At 43.6% G+C, this 18,131-nt stretch overlaps 1 long non-coding RNA gene across 2 annotated transcripts in view; it reads right to left on the reverse strand.

Moving 5' to 3' along the window:
• Positions 1–18,131, reverse strand: part of LOC307181506 — a 1,293,685-nt gene that overhangs the window by 895,054 nt on the left and 380,500 nt on the right. For both annotated transcript variants that reach the window (XR_013826932.1, XR_013826933.1), the window contains exons 4-5: positions 17,906–17,987; positions 3,717–3,798 (exon numbers count right to left, since the gene is read on the reverse strand). This is a non-coding gene — a long non-coding RNA (uncharacterized lncRNA). The remainder of the gene's footprint in view (positions 1–3,716; positions 3,799–17,905; positions 17,988–18,131) is intronic.

Here is an 18,131-nt window from a genome sequence, read left to right on the forward strand (position 1 = left end):
AGAGGACTTGAAAGCGGGGCAGAATTGCAGGAAACCGATTTCAGGAGGTAGACTGGAATTGCATTGAAAACATAGGAAAAGAGGCAGAACGTCCACAATGATACCCTTGGCCAAAAAGGGCGTATGCGTTTTTTCCTGAATATATTCAGGAAAAAACGCATACGCCCTTTTTGGCCAACCAAGCAAGCTTGCAAAGGAAATCTGCACTACAATGAAGTCTCACTTCCCCCCGGTCAAAAGGGCCATCTGAAAAAAGTGTAAAATCCAGAAAGGCAGGACAGGCCATGGAGAACTGGGAGCCTTGTTATGCTGATGGGTGGGATGTAAATTGCCAACAGCCACTGGGGAGAAGTGTATGGTCTTTCCTGAAACATCTAAAAAACAAAGCAACAGAGCCTAGGGCACTTCCACTTATGGTCCTATAGCTTAGGGAAATTAAAATCAAAAAGACACAGCCACCCCAAAGTTTGGGACGCCTCTGTTTACAAGAACCTCGTTTACAGTACAAGTTCAACATCACAGAAATTGAAAAATGGATAAAGAATTTGTGGTATTTACTTACAAAGCAATATCACTCAGTAATGAAATCTATGTCATCAGGCCCTTAGCAGCACAATGAGTGGATTCAGGTATGATGATTCTAACTGAAATAACTCACACAGAAAAAGAAACATCATAAGATATCAGTAATACACGGAATGTAAACTTGGCTACACAGGAACTGAATTACAGAACAGAAAAGGGTCTCAAATTTAGAAAACCAACTTATGCTTGCTTAAGGGGAAAGGTGAGTTGGGGTGCTGCATAAAACCAGAGATTGAAATGAGCACAGATAAAGTTCCTTAAGCCAAATATGGAATAGTCAAGAGCTACTCATTGCTCAACGAAATGGACTCAACACCGCATATTAAACGCCTAAGAATGTACCTGACTAGTAAGTATCTTAAAACTTAGGGATTGCTATGTCTCCGAAAGAGAATCAAGCATGTGTACAGGGGCATAAACGCAGCAGTGATAGGATTGGAGAGGTTCGGTGAGCAAATGAAGACCCTTTGAAGTCATATTGCATGGTACCCATTCCACGGGTTTCAACTACCCAGGTTTAAGGTATTCTTCCTTCAGCTAAAACATGCATGTGGAACCTAGAGTATGATCAACCAAGTGATCGGGAGACGTGTTCAAATATGTCTCAGTTTTCGTACCCTGGTACTCGGGTGCAACATTCCAGACGCTTTACTTACACTCTCCCGACTTGGAGAGTCAGTCCCTTTAACCTCCTGTTTGGCCCAGTTTGCAATTTCTGCGGAAGATGAACAGGAATAGCGAGAACCAATGAGAGACTAGCTGGAGGTGTCTGGACGGGCAAATTTAACTCTTATTTCCCACCAGGAAGAGGAATTAACCAAAGGCTCAGCGTGGCGTGCCAGAACCAGATTAGGGCCTGAAGCCATCCTGGTGTGTTGCGGCCATCTCACAAGAAAGCGAGTTGAAGAAAGGAGCTCAGGGGCACTGTAATTCACAAACCTGCAGAGTTATAAATGACAGCTATCGTCCAAAAATATACTGAAGTAAGGCTGCCAAGAGGACTTGAAAGCGGGGCAGAATTGCAGGAAACCGATTTCAGGAGGTAGACTGGAATTGCATTGAAAGCATAGGAAAAGAGGCAGATCGTCCACAATGATGCACTTGGCCAAAAGGGGTGTATGCGTTTTTTCCTGAATATATTCAGGAAAAAACGCATACGCACTTTTTGGCCAACCAAGCAAGCTTGCAAAGGAAATCTGCACTACAATGAAGTCTCACTTCTACCCAGTCAAAAGGGCCATCTGAAAAAAGTGTAAAATCCAGAAAGGCAGGACAGGCCATGGAGAACTGGGAGCCTTGTTATGCTCTTGGGCGGGATGTAAATTGCCAACAGACACTCGGGAGAAGTGTATGGTGTTTCCTGAAACATCTAAAAAACAAAGCAACAGAGCCTAGGGCACTTCCACTTATGGTCCTATAGCTTAGGGAAATTAAAATCAAAAAGACACAGCCACCCCAAAGTTTGGGACGCCTCTGTTTACAAGAACCTCGTTTACAGTACAAGGTCAACAACGCAGAAAGTGAAAAATGGATAAAGAAGTTGTGGTATTTACTTACAAAGCAATATCACTCAGCAATGAAATCTATGTCATCAGGCCCTTAGCAGCACAATGCGAGGATTCAGGTATGATGATTCTAACTGAAATAAGTCACACAGAAAAAGAAACATCATAAGGTATCACTAATACACGGAATGTAAACTTGGCTACACAGGAACTGAATTCCAGAACAGAACAGGGTCTCAAATTTAGAAAACCAACTTATGCTTGCTTAAGGGGAAAGGTGAGTTGGGGAGCTGCATAAAACCAGAGATTGAAATGAGCACAGATAAAGTTCCTTAAGCCAAATATGGAATAGACAAGAGCTACTCCTTGCTCAACGAAATGGACTCAACACCGCATATTAAACGCCTAAGAATGTACCTGACTAGTAAGTATCTTAAAACCTATGGATTGCTATGTCTCCAAAAGAGAATCAGGCGTGTGTACAGGGGCATAAACGCAGCAGTGATAGGATTGGAGAGGTTCGGTGAGCAAATGAAGACCCTTTGAAGTCATATTGCATGGAACCCATTACACGGGTCTCAACTCTCCAGGTTTAAGGTATTCTTCCTTCAGCTAAAACATGCATGTGGAAGCCAGAGTATGATCAACCGTGTGAACGGGAGACGTGTTCAAATATGTCTCAGTTTTCCTCCCCTGGTACTCGGGTGCAACATTCCAGACGCTTTACTAACACTCTCCCCACTTGGAGAGTCAGGGCCTTTAACATCCTGTTTGGCCCAGTTTGCAATTTCTGCGGAAGATGAACAGGAATAGCGAGAACCAATGAGAGACTAGCTGGAGGTGTCTGGACGGGCAAATTTAACTCTCATTTCTCACTAGGAAGAGGAAATAACCAAAGGCTCAGCGTGCCGTGCCAGAACCAGATTAGGGCCTGAAGGCACCCTGCTGTGTTGCGGCCAGCTCAAAAGAAAGGGAGTTGAAGAAAGGAGCTCAGGGGCACTGTAATGCACAAACCTGCAGAGTTATAAATGACAGCTATCGTCCAAAAATATACTGAAGTAAGGCTGCCAAGAGGACTTGAAAGCGGGGCAGAATTGCAGGAAACCGATTTCAGGAGGTAGACTGGAATTGCATTGAAAGCATAGGAAAAGAGGCAGAACGTCCACAATGATGCACTTGGCCAAAAAGGGCGTATGCGTTTTTTCCTGAATATATTCAGGAAAAAACGCATACGCCCTTTTTGGCCAACCAAGCAAGCTTGCAAAGGAAATCTGCACTACAATGAAGTCTCACTTCCCCCCGGTCAAAAGGGCCATCTGAAAAAAGTGTAAAATCCAGAAAGGCAGGACAGGCCATGGAGAACTGGGAACCTTGTTATGCTGATGGGCGGGATGTAAATTGCCAACAGACACTCGGGAGAAGTGTATGGTGTTTCCAGAAACATCTAAAAAACAAAGCAACAGAGCCTAGGGCACTTCCACTTATGGTCCTATAGCTTAGGGAAATTAAAATCAAAGACACAGCCACCCCAAAGTTTGGGACGCCTCTGTTTACAAGAACCTCGTTTACCGTACAAGTTCAACATCGCAGAAAGTGAAAAATGGATAAAGAATTTGTGGTATTTACTTAAAAAGCAATATCACTCAGCAATGAAATCTATGTCATCAGGCCCTTAGCAGCACAATGAGAGGATTCAGGTATGATGATTCTAAATGAAATAACTCACACAGAAAACGAAACATCGTAAGATATCAGTAATACACGGAATGTAAACTTGGCTACACAGGAACTGATTTACAGAACAGAACAGGGTCTCAAATTTAGAAAACCAACTTATGCTTGCTTAAGGGGAAAGGTGAGTTGGGGTGCTGCATAAAACCAGAGATTGAAATGAGCACAGATAAAGTTCCTTTAGCCAAATATGGAATAGACAAGAGCTACTCCTTGCTCAACGAAATGGACTCAACACCCCATATTAAACGCCTAAGAATGTACCTGACTAGTAAGTATCTTAAAACCTATGGATTGCTATGTCTCCAAAAGAGAATCAAGCGTGTGTACAGGGGCATAAACGCAGCAGTGATAGGATTGGAGAGGTTCGGTGAGCAAATGAAGACCCTTTGAAGTCATATTGCATGGTACCCATTCCACAGGTCTCAACTCTCCAGGTTTAACATATTCTTCCTTCAGCTAAAACATGCATGTGGAACCTAGAGTATGATCAACCATGTGATCGGGAGACGTGTTCAAATATGTCTCAGTTTTCGTACCCTGGTACTGGGGTGCAACATTCCAGATGCTTTACTAAGAGTCTCCCGACTTGGAGAGTCAGTCCCTTTAACCTCCTGTTAGGCCCAGTTTGCAATTTCTGCGGAAGATGAACAGGAATAGCGAGAACCAATGAGAGACTAGCTGGAGGTGTCTGGACGGGCAAATTTAACTCTCATTTCCCACCAGGAAGAGGAATTAACCAAAGGCTCAGCGTGGCGTGCCAGAACCAGATTAGGGCCTGAAGCCATCCTGGGGTGTTGCGGCCATCTCACAAGAAAGCGAGTTGAAGAAAGGAGCTCAGGGGCACTGTAATTCACAAACCTGCAGAGTTATAAATGACAGCTATCGTCCAAAAATATACTGAAGTAAGGCTGCCAAGAGGACTTGAAAGCGGGGCAGAATTGCAGGAAAGCGATTTCAGGAGGTAGACTGGAATTGCATTGAAAGCATAGGAAAAGAGCCAGATCGTCCACAATGATGCACTTGGCCAAAAGGGGCGTATGCGTTTTTTCCTGAATATATTCAGGAAAAAACGCATACGCACTTTTTGGCCAACCAAGCAAGCTTGCAAAGGAAATCTGCACTACAATGAAGTCTCACTTCCCCCCCCCGGTCAAAAGGGCCATCTGAATAAAGTGTAAAATCCAGAAAGGCAGGACAGGCCATGGAGAACTGGGAGCCTTGTTATGCTGATGGGCGGGATGTAAATTGCCAACAGACACTCGGGAGAAGTGTATGGTGTTTCCTGAAACATCTAAAAAACAAAGCAACAGAGCCTAGGGCACTTCCACTTATGGTCCTATAGCTTAGGGAAATTAAAATCAAAAAGACACAGCCACCCCAAAGTTTGGGATGCCTCTGTTTACAAGAACCTCGTTTACAGTACAAGGTCAACAACGCAGAAAGTGAAAAATGGATAAAGAAGTTGTGGTATTTACTTACAAAGCAATATCACTCAGCAATGAAATCTATGTCATCAGGCCCTTAGCAGCACAATGCGTGGATTCAGGTATGATGATTCTAACTGAAATAAGTCACACAGAAAAAGAAACATCATAAGGTATCACTAATACACGGAATGTAAACTTGGCTACACAGGAACTGAATTCCAGAACAGAACAGGGTCTCAAATTTAGAAAACCAACTTATGCTTGCTTAAGGGGAAAGGTGAGTTGGGGAGCTGCATAAAACCAGAGATTGAAATGAGCACAGATAAAGTTCCTTAAGCCAAATATGGAATAGACAAGAGCTACTCCTTGCTCAACGAAATGGACTCAACACCGCATATTAAACGCCTAAGAATGTACCTGACTAGTAAGTATCTTAAAACCTATGGATTGCTATGTCTCCAAAAGAGAATCAGGCGTGTGTACAGGGGCATAAACGCAGCAGTGATAGGATTGGAGAGGTTCAGTGAGCAAATGAAGACCCTTTGAAGTCATATTGCATGGTACCCATTCCACGGGTTTCAACTACCCAGGTTTAAGGTATTCTTACTTCAGCTAAAACATGCATGTGGAACCCAGAGTATGATCAACCGTGTGAACGGGAGACGTGTTCAAATATGTCTCAGTTTTCCTCCCCGGTAGTCGGGTGCAACATTCCAGACGCTTTACTAACACTCTCCCGACTTGGAGAGTCAGCGCCTTTAACCTCCTGTTTGGCCCAGTTTGAAATTTCTGCGGAAGATGAAAAGGAATAGCGAGAACCAATGAGAGACTAGCTGGAGGTGTCTGGACGGGCAAATTTAACTCTCATTTCCCACCAGGAAGAGGAATTAACCAAAGGCTCAGCATGCCGTGCCGGAACCATATTGGGCCTGAAGCCATCCTGCGGTGTTGCGGCCAGGTCACAAGAAAGCGTGTTGAAGAAAGGAGGTCGGGTGCACTGTAATTCACAAACCTGCAGAGTTATAAATGACAGCTATCGTCCAAAAATATACTGAAGTAAGGCTGCCAAGAGGACTTGAAAGCGGGGCAGAATTGCAGGAAACCGATTTCAGGAGGTAGACTGGAATTGCATTGAAAGCATAGGAAAAGAGGCAGAACGTCCACAATGATGCACTTGGCCAAAAAGGGTGTATGCGTTTTTTCCTGAATATATTCAAGTAAAAACGCATACGCACTTTTTGGCCAACCAAGCAAGCTTGCAAAGGAAATCTGCACTACAATGAAGTCTCACTTCCCCCCGGTCAAACGGGCCATCTGAAAAAAGTGTAAAATCCAGAAAGGCAGGACAGGCCATGGAGAACTGGGAGCCTTTTTATGCTGATGGGCGGGATGTAAATTGCCAACAGACACTCGGGAGAAGTGTATGGTGTTTCCTGAAACATCCAAAAAAACAAAGCAACAGAGCCTAGGGCACTTCCACTTATGGTCCTATAGCTTAGGGAAATTAAAATCAAAAAGATACAGCCACCCCAATGTTTGGGACGCCTCTGTTTACAACAACCTCGTTTACCGTACAAGTTCAATATCACAGAAAGTGAAAAATGGATAAAGAACTTGTGGTAATTACGTACAATGTAGTATCACTCAGCAATGAAATCTATGTCATCAGGCCCGTAGCAGCATAATGAGTGGATTCAGGTACGATGATTCTAACTGGAATAAGTCACACAGAAAAAGAAACATCATAAGATATCAGTAATACACGGAATGTAAACTTGGCTACACAGGAACTGAATTCCAAAACAGAACAGGGTCTCAAATTTAGAAGACCAACTTATGCTTGCTTAAGGGTAAAGGTGAGTTGGGGTGCTGCATAAAACCAGAGATTGAAATGAGCACAGATAAAGTTCCTTAAGCCAAATATGGAATAGACAAGAGCTACTCCTTGCTCAACGAAATGGACTCAACACCCCATATTAAACGCCTTAGAATGTACCTGACTAGTAAGTATCTTAAAACCTATGGATTGCTATGTCTCCAAAAGAGAATCAAGCGTGTGTACAGGGGCATAAACGCAGCAGTGATAGGATGGAGAGGTTCGGTGAGCAAATGAAGACCCTTTGAAGTCATATTGCATGGTACCCATTCCACGGGTTTCAACTGCCCAGGTATAAGGTATTCTTCCTTCAGCTAAAACATGCATGTGGAACCTAGAGTATGATCAACCATGTGATCGGGAGACGTGTTCAAATATGTCTCAGTTTTTGTACCCTGGTACTCGGGTGCAACATTCCTGACGCTTTACTAACACTCTCCCGACTTGGAGAGTCAGTCCCTTTAACCTCCTGTTTGGCCCAGTTTGCAATTTCTGCGGAACATGAACAGGAATAGCGAGAACCAATGAGAGACTAGCTGGAGGTGTCTGGACGGGCAAATTTAACTCTCATTTCCCACCAGGAAGAGGAATTAACCAAAGGCTCAGCGTGCCGTGCCGGAACCACATTAGTGCCTGAAGCCATCCTGCGGTGTTGCGGCCAGGTCACAAGAAAGCGAGTTGAAGAAAGGAGCTCAGGGGCACTGTAATTCACAAACCTGCAGAGTTATAAATGACAGCTATCGTCCAAAAATATACTGAAGTAAGGCTGCCAAGAGGACTTGAAAGCGGGGCAGAATTGCAGGAAACCGATTTCAGGAGGTGGACTGGAATTGCATTGAAAGCATAGGAAAAGAGGCAGAACGTCCACAATGATGCACTTGGCCAAAAAGGGTGTATGCGTTTTTTCCTGAATATATTCAGGTAAAAACGCATACGCCCTTTTTGGCCAACCAAGCAAGCTTGCAAAGGAAATCTGCACTACAATGAAGTCTCACTTCCCCCCGGTCAAACGGGCCATCTGAAAAAAGTGTAAAATCCAGAAAGGCAGGACAGGCCATGGAGAACTGGGAGCCTTTTTATGCTGATGGGCAGGATGTAAATTGCCAACAGACACTCGGGAGAAGTGTATGGTGTTTCCTGAAACATCCAAAAAAACAAAGCAACAGAGCCTAGGGCACTTCCACTTATCGTCCTATAGTTTAGGGAAATTAAAATCAAAAAGACACAGCCACCCCAATGTTTGGGACGCCTCTGTTTACAAGAACCTCGTTTACAGTACAAGTTCAACATCGCAGAGAGTGAAAAATGGATAAAGAACTTGTGGTACTTACGTACAATGCAGTATCACTCAGCAATGAAATCTATGTCATCAGGCCCTTAGCAGCATAATGAGTGGATTCAGGTATGATGATTCTAACTGAAATAAGTCACACAGAAAAAGAAACATCATAAGATATCAGTAATACACGGAATGTAAACTTGGCTACACAGGAACTGAATTCCAAAACAGAACAGGGTCTCAAATTTAGAAAACCAACTTATGCTTGCTTAAGGGGAAAGGTGAGTTGGGGTGCTGCATAAAACCAGAGATTGAAATGAGCACAGATAAAGTTCCTTAAGCCAAATATGGAATAGACAAGAGCTACTCCTTGCTCAACGAAATGGACTCAACACCCCATATTAAACGCCTAAGAATGTACCTGACTAGTAAGTATCTTAAATCCTATGGATTGCTATGTCTCCGAAAGAGAATGAAGCGTGTGTACAGGGGCATAAATGCAGCAGTGATAGGATTGGAGAGGTTCGGTGAGCAAATGAAGACCCTTTGAAGTCATATTGCATGGTACCCATTACAAGGGTCTCAACTCTCAAGGTTTAAGGTATTCTTCCTTCAGCTAAAACATGCATGTGGAACCCAGAGTATGATTAACCATGTGAACGGGAGACGTGTTCAAATATGTCTCAGTTTTCCTCCCCTGGTACTCGGGTGCAACATTCCAGACGCTTTACTAACACTCTCCCGACTTGGAGAGTCAGTCCCTTTAACCTACTGTTTGGCCCAGTTTGCAATTTCTGCGGAAGATGAACAGAAATAGGGAGAACCAATGAGAGACTAGCTGGAGGTGTCTGGACGGGCAAATTTATCTCACATTTCCCACCAGGAAGAGGAAATAACCAAAGGCTCAGCGTGCCGTGCTGGAACCAGATTAGTGCCTGAAGCCATCCTGCGTTGTTTCGGCCAGCTCAAAAGAAAGCGAGTTGAAGAAAGGAGCTCAGGGGCACTGTAATTCACAAACCTGCAGAGTTATAAATGACAGCTATCGTCCAAAAATATACTGAAGTAAGGCTGCCAAGAGGACTTGAAAGCGGGGCAGAATTGCAGGAAACCGATTTCAGGAGGTAGACTGGAATTGCATTGAAAGCATAGGAAAAGAGGCAGAACGTCCACAATGATGCACTTGGCCAAAAAGGGCGTATGCGTTTTTTCCTGAATATATTCAGGAAACCAAGCAAACTTGCAAAGGAAATCTGCACTACAATGAAGTCTCCCTTCCTCCCGGTCAAAAGGGTCATCTGAAAAAAGTGTAAAATCCAGAAAGTCAGGACAGGACATGGAGAACTGGGAGCTTTGTTATGCTGATGGGCGGGATGTAAATTGCCAACAGACACTCGGGAGAAGTGTATGGTGTTTCCTGAAACATCTAAAAAACAAAGCAACAGAGCCTAGGGCACTTCCACTTATGGTCCTATAGCTTAGGGAAATTAAAATCAAAAAGACACAGCCACCCCAATGTTTGGGACGCCTCTGTTTACAAGAACCTCATTTACCATACAAGTTCAATATCACAGAAAGTGAAAAATGGATAAAGAACTTGTGGTACTTACGTACAATGCAGTATCACTCAGCAATGAAATCTATGTCATCAGGCCCGTAGCAGCATAATGAGTGGATTCAGGTATGATGATTCTAACTGAAATAAGTCACACAGAAAAAGAAACATCATAAGATATCAGTAATACACGGAATGTAAACTTGGCTACACAGGAACTGAATTCCAAAACAGAACAGGGTCTCAAATTTAGAAAACCAACTTATGCTTGCTTAAGGGTAAAGGTGAGTTGGGGTGCTGCATAAAACCAGAGATTGAAATGAGCACTGATAAAGTTCCTTAAGCCAAATATGGAATAGACAAGAGCTACTCCTTGCTCAATGAAATGGACTCAACACCGCATATTAAACGCCTAAGAATGTACATGACTAGTAAGTATCTTAAAACCTATGGATTGTTATGTCTCCAAAAGAGAATCAAGCGTGTGTACAGGGCCATAAACGCAGCAGTGATAGGATTGGAGAGGTTCAGTGAGCAAATGAAGACCCTTTGAAGTCATATTGCATGGTACCCATTAGACGGGTCTCAACTCTCCAGGTTTAAGGAATTGTTCCTTCAGCTAAAACATGCATGTGGAACCCAGAGTATGATCAACCGTGTGAACGGGAGACGTGTTCAAATATGTCTCAGTTTTCCTCCCCTGGTACTCGGGTGCAACATTCCAGACGCTTTACTAACACTCTCCCTATTTGGAGAGTCAGGGCCTTTAACCTCCTGGTTGGCCCAGTTTGCAATTTCTGCGGAAGATGAACAGGAATAGGGAGAACCAATGAGAGACTAGCTGGAGGTGTCTGGACGGGCAAATTTAACTCTCATTTCCCACCAGGAAGAGGAATTAACCAAAGGCTCAGCGTGCCATGCCAGAACCATATTAGGGCCTGAAGCCATCCTGCCGTGTTGCGGCCAGCTCACAAGAAAGCGAGTTGAAGAAAGGAGCTCAGGGGCACTGTAATTCACAAACCTACAGAGTTAAAAATTACAGCTATCGTCCAAAAATATATTGAAGTAAGGGTGCCAAGAGGACTTGAAAGCGGGGCAGAATTGCAGGAAACTGATTTCAAGAGGTAGACTGGAATTGCATTGAAAGCATAGGAAAAGAGGCAGAACGTCCACAATGATGCACTTGGCCAAAAAGGGCGTATGCGTTTTTTCCTGAATTCAGGAAAAAACGCATACGCCCTTTTTGGCCAACCAAGCAAGCTTGCAAAGGAAATCTGCACTACAATGAAGTCTCACTTCCCCCCTGTCAAACGGGCGATCTGAAAAAAGTGTAAAATCCAGAAAGGCAGGACAGGCCATGGAGAACTGGGAGCCTTGTTATGCTGATGGGCGGGATGTAAATTGCCAACAGACACTCGGGACAAGTGTATGGTGTTTCCTGAAACATCTAAAAAACAAAGCAACAGAGCCTAGGGCACTTCCACTTATGGTCCTATAGCTTAGGGAAATTAAAATCAAAAAGATACAGCCACCCCAATGTTTGGGACGCCTCTGTTTACAAGAACCTCGTTTACCGTACAAGTTCAACATCGCAGAAAGTGAAAAATGGATAAAGAAGTTGTGTATGTACTTACAAAGCAATATCACTCAGCAATGAAATCTATGTCATCAGGCCCTTAGGAGCACAATGAGTGGATTCAGGTATGATGATTCTAACTGAAATAAGTCACACAGAAAAAGAAACATCATAAGATATCAGTAATACACGGAATGTAAACTAGGCTACACAGTAACTGAATTCCAAAACAGAACAGGGTCTCAAATTTAGAAAACCAACTTATGCTTGCTTAAGGGGAAAGGTGAGTTGGGGTGCTGCATAAAACCAGAGATTGAAATGAGCACAGATAAAGTTCCTTAAGCCAAATATGGAATAGACAAGAGCTACTCCTTGCTCAACGAAATGGACTCAACACCCCATATTAAACGACTAAGAATGTACCTGACTAGTAAGTATCTTAAAACCTATGGATTGCTATGTCTCCAAAAGAGAATCAAGCGTTTGTACAGGGGCATAAACGCAGCAGTGATAGGATTGGAGAGGTTCGGTGAGCAAATGAAGACCCTTTGAAGTCATATTGCATGGTACCCATTCCACGGGTCTCAACCCTCCAGGTTTAAGGTATTCTTCCTTCAGCTAAAACATGCATGTGGAACCCAGAGTATGATCAACCATGTGAACGGGAGACGTGTTCAAATATGTCTCAGTTTTCCTCCCCTGGTACTCGGGTGCAACATTCGAGACGCTTTAATAACACTCTCCCCACTTGGAGAGTCAGCGCCTTTAACCTCCTGTTTGGCCCAGTTTGCAATTTCTGCGGAAGATGAACACGAATAGGGAGAACAAATGAGAGACTAACTGGAGGTGTCTGGACGGGCAAATTTAACTCTCATTTCCCACCAGGAAGAGGAAATAACCAAAGGCTCAGCGTGCCGTGCCGGAACCAGATTGGGCCTGAAGCCATCCTGCGGTGTTGCGGCCAGCTCACAAGAAAGCGAGTTGAAGAAAGGAGCTCAGGGGCACTGTAATTCACAAACCTGCAGAGTTATAAATGACAGCTATCGTCCAAAAATATACTGAAGTAAGGCTGCCAAGAGGACTTGAAAGCGGGGCAGAATTGCAGGAAACCGATTTCAGGAGGTAGACTGGAATTGCACTGAAAGCATAGGAAAAGAGGCAGAACGTCCACAATGATGCACTTGGCCAAAAAGGGCGTATGCGTTTTTTCCTGAATATATTCAGGAAAAAACGCATACGCCCTTTTTGGCCAACCAAGCAAGCTTGCAAAGGAAATCTGCACTACAATGAAGTCTCACTTCTACCCGGTCAAAAGGGCCATCTGAAAAACGTGTAAAATCCAGAAAGGCAGGACAGGCCATGGAGAACTGGGAGCCTTGTTATGCTGATGGGCGGGATGGAAATTGCCAACAGCCACTCGGGAGAAGTGTATGGTGTTTCCTGAAACATCTAAAAAACAAAGCAACAGAGCCTAGGGCACTTCCACTTATGGTCCTATAGCTTAGGTAAATTAAAATCAAAAAGACACAGCCACCCCAGAGTTTGGAACGGCTCTGTTTACAAGAACCTCGTTTACAGTACAAGTTCAACATCGCAGAAAGTGAAAAAAGGATAAAGAACTTGTGGTATTTACTTACAAAGCAATATCACTCAGCAATGAAATCTATGTCATCAGGCCCTTAGCAGCACAATGAGTGGATTCAGGTATGATGATTCTAACTGAAATAAGTCACACAGAAAAAGAAACATCAGAAGATATCAGTAATACACGGAATGTAAACTTGGCTACACAGGAACTGAATTACAGAACAGAACAGGGTCTCAGATTTAGAAAAGCAACTTATGCTTGCTTAAGTGTAAAGGTGAGTTTCGGTGCTGCATATAACCAGAGATTGAAATGAGCACAGATAAAGTTCCTTAAGCCAAATATGGAATAGACAAGAGCTACTCCTTGCTCAACGAAATGGACTCAACACCGCATATTAAATGCCTAAGAATGAACCTGACTAGTAAGTATCTTAAAACCTATGGATTGCTATGTCTCCGAAAGAGAATCAAGCATGTGTACAGGGGCATAAACGCAGCAGTGATAGGATTGGAGAGGTTCGGTGAGCAAATGAAGACCCTTTGAAGTCATATTGCATGGTACCCATTCCACGGGTTTCAACTACCCAGGTTTAAGGTATTCTTCCTTCAGCTAAAACATGCATGTGGAACCTAGAGTATGATCAACCATGTGATCGGGAGACGTGTTCAAATATGTCTCACTTTTCGTACCCTGGTACACGGTTGCAACATTCCAGACGCTTTACTAACACTCTCCCGACTTGGAGAGTCAGTCCCTTTAACCTCCTGTTTGGCCCAGTTTGCAATTTCTGCGGAAGATGAACAGGAATAGCGAGAACCAATGAGAGACTAGCTGGAGGTGTCTGGACGGGCAAATTTAACTGTCATTTCCCAACAGGAAGAGGAATTAACCAAAGGCTCAGCGTGCTGTGCCGGAACCAGATTAGGGCCTGAAGCCATCCTGCGGTGTTGCGGCCAGGTCGCAAGAAAGCGAGTTGAAGAAAGGAGCTCAGGGGCACTGTAATTCACAAACCTGCAGAGTTATAAATGACAGCTATCGTCCAAAAATATACTGAAGTAAGGTTGCCAAGAGGACTTGAAAGCGGGGCAGAATTGCAAGAAACCGATTTCAGGAGGTAGACTGGAATTGCATTGAAGGCATAGGAAAAGAGGCAGAATGTCCACAATGATGCACTTGGCCAAAAAGGGCGTATGCGTTTTTTCCTGAATATATTCAGGAAAAAACGCATACGCCCTTTTTGGCCAACCAAGCAAGCTTGCAAAGGAAATCTGCACTACAATGAAGTCTCACTTCCCCCCGGTCAAAAGGGCCATCTGAAAAAAGTGTAAAATCCAGAAAGGCAGGGCAGGCCATGGAGAACTGGGAGCCTTGTTATGCTGATGGGCGGGATGTAGATTGCCAACAGACACTCGGGAGAAGTGTATGGTGTTTCCTGAAACATCTAAAAAACAAAGCAACAGAGCCTAGGGCACTTCCACTTATGGTCCTATAGCTTAGGGAAATTAAAATCAAAAAGACACAGCCACCCCAAAGTTTGGGACGACTCTGTTTACAAGAACCTCGTTTACAGTACAAGTTCAACATCGCAGAAAGTGAAAAATGGATAAAGAAGTTGTGGTATTTACTTAAAAAGCAATATCACTCAGCAATGAAATCTATGTCATCAGGCCCTTAGCAGCACAATGAGTGAATTCAGGTATGGTGATTCTAACTGAAATAAGTCACACAGAAAAAGAAACATCATAAGATATCAGTAATACATGGAATGTAAACTTGGCTACACAGGAACTGAATTACACAACAGAACAGGGTTTCAAATTTAGAAAACCAACTTATGCTTGCTTAAGGGTAAAGGTGAGTTGGGGTGCTGCATAAAACCAGAGATTGAAATGAGCACAGATAAAGTTCCTTAAGCCAAATATGGAATAGACAAGAGCTACTCCTTGCTCAACGAAATAGACTCAACAATGCATATTAAACACCTAAGAATGTACCTGACTAGTAAGTATCTTAAAACCTATGGATTGCTATGTCTCCGAAAGAGAATCAAGCGTGTGTACAGTGGCATTAACGCAGCAGTGATAGGATTGGAGAGGTTCGGTGAGCAAATGAAGACCCTTTGAAGTCATATTGCATGGTACCCATTCCACGGGTTTCAACTACCCAGGTTTAAGGTATTCTTCCTTCAGCTAAAACATGCATGTGGAACCCAGAGTATGATCAACTGTGTGAATGGGAGATGTGTTCAAATATGTCTCAGTTTTCCTCCCCTGGTACTCGGGTGCAACATTCCAGACGCTTTACTAACACTCTCCCCACTTGGAGAGTCAGCACCTTTAACCTCCTGTTTGGCCCAGTTTGCAATTTCTGCGGAAGATGAACAGGAATAGCGAGAACCAATGAGAGACTAGCTGGAGGTGTCTGGACGGGCAAATTTAACTCTCATTTCCCACCAGGAAGAGGAATTAACCAAAGGCTCAGCGTGGCGTGCCAGAACCAGATTAGGGCCTGAAGCCATCCTGGTGTGTTGCGGCCATCTCACAAGAAAGCGAGTTGAAGAAAGGAGCTCAGGGGCACTGTAATTCACAAACCTGCAGAGTTATAAATGACAGCTATCGTCCAAAAATATACTGAAGTAAGGCTGCCAAGAGGACTTGAAAGCGGGGCAGAATTGCAGGAAACCGATTTCAGGAGGTAGACTGGAATTGCATTGAAAGCATAGGAAAAGAGGCAGATCGTCCACAATGATGCACTTGGCCAAAAGGGGTGTATGCGTTTTTTCCTGAATATATTCAGGAAAAAACGCATACGCACTTTTTGGCCAACCAAGCAAGCTTGCAAAGGAAATCTGCACTACAATGAAGTCTCACTTCTACCCAGTCAAAAGGGCCATCTGAAAAAAGTGTAAAATCCAGAAAGGCAGGACAGGCCATGGAGAACTGGGAGCCTTGTTATGCTCTTGGGCGGGATGTAAATTGCCAACAGACACTCGGGAGAAGTGTATGGTGTTTCCTGAAACATCTAAAAAACAAAGCAACAGAGCCTAGGGCACTTCCACTTATGGTCCTATAGCTTAGGGAAATTAAAATCAAAAAGACACAGCCACCCCAAAGTTTGGGACGCCTCTGTTTACAAGAACCTCGTTTACAGTACAAGGTCAACAATGCAGAAAGTGAAAAATGGATAAAGAAGTTGTGGTATTTACTTACAAAGCAATATCACTCAGCAATGAAATCTATGTCATCAGGCCCTTAGCAGCACAATGCGAGGATTCAGGTATGATGATTCTAACTGAAATAAGTCACACAGAAAAAGAAACATCATAAGGTATCACTAATACACGGAATGTAAACTTGGCTACACAGGAACTGAATTCCAGAACAGAACAGGGTCTCAAATTTAGAAAACCAACTTATGCTTGCTTAAGGGGAAAGGTGAGTTGGGGAGCTGCATAAAACCAGAGATTGAAATGAGCACAGATAAAGTTCCTTAAGCCAAATATGGAATAGACAAGAGCTACTCCTTGCTCAACGAAATGGACTCAACACCGCATATTAAACGCCTAAGAATGTACCTGACTAGTAAGTATCTTAAAACCTATGGATTGCTATGTCTCCAAAAGAGAATCAGGCGTGTGTACAGGGGCATAAACGCAGCAGTGATAGGATTGGAGAGGTTCGGTGAGCAAATGAAGACCCTTTGAAGTCATATTGCATGGAACCCATTACACGGGTCTCAACTCTCCAGGTTTAAGGTATTCTTCCTTCAGCTAAAACATGCATGTGGAAGCCAGAGTATGATCAACCGTGTGAACGGGAGACGTGTTCAAATATGTCTCAGTTTTCCTCCCCTGGTACTCGGGTGCAACATTCCAGACGCTTTACTAACACTCTCCCCACTTGGAGAGTCAGGGCCTTTAACATCCTGTTTGGCCCAGTTTGCAATTTCTGCGGAAGATGAACAGGAATAGCGAGAACCAATGAGAGACTAGCTGGAGGTGTCTGGACGGGCAAATTTAACTCTCATTTCTCACTAGGAAGAGGAAATAACCAAAGGCTCAGCGTGCCGTGCCAGAACCAGATTAGGGCCTGAAGGCACCCTGCTGTGTTGCGGCCAGCTCAAAAGAAAGGGAGTTGAAGAAAGGAGCTCAGGGGCACTGTAATGCACAAACCTGCAGAGTTATAAATGACAGCTATCGTCCAAAAATATACTGAAGTAAGGCTGCCAAGAGGACTTGAAAGCGGGGCAGAATTGCAGGAAACCGATTTCAGGAGGTAGACTGGAATTGCATTGAAAGCATAGGAAAAGAGGCAGAACGTCCACAATGATGCACTTGGCCAAAAAGGGCGTATGCGTTTTTTCCTGAATATATTCAGGAAAAAACGCATACGCCCTTTTTGGCCAACCAAGCAAGCTTGCAAAGGAAATCTGCACTACAATGAAGTCTCACTTCCCCCCGGTCAAAAGGGCCATCTGAAAAAAGTGTAAAATCCAGAAAGGCAGGACAGGCCATGGAGAACTGGGAACCTTGTTATGCTGATGGGCGGGATGTAAATTGCCAACAGACACTCGGGAGAAGTGTATGGTGTTTCCAGAAACATCTAAAAAACAAAGCAACAGAGCCTAGGGCACTTCCACTTATGGTCCTATAGCTTAGGGAAATTAAAATCAAAGACACAGCCACCCCAAAGTTTGGGACGCCTCTGTTTACAAGAACCTCGTTTACCGTACAAGTTCAACATCGCAGAAAGTGAAAAATGGATAAAGAATTTGTGGTATTTACTTAAAAAGCAATATCACTCAGCAATGAAATCTATGTCATCAGGCCCTTACCAGCACAATGAGAGGATTCAGGTATGATGATTCTAAATGAAATAACTCACACAGAAAACGAAACATCGTAAGATATCAGTAATACACGGAATGTAAACTTGGCTACACAGGAACTGATTTACAGAACAGAACAGGGTCTCAAATTTAGAAAACCAACTTATGCTTGCTTAAGGGGA

Source organism: Stenella coeruleoalba (genome assembly GCF_951394435.1).
Source record: "Stenella coeruleoalba genome assembly, contig: scaffold_46, whole genome shotgun sequence".
Lineage (NCBI taxonomy): Eukaryota > Metazoa > Chordata > Mammalia > Artiodactyla > Delphinidae > Stenella > Stenella coeruleoalba.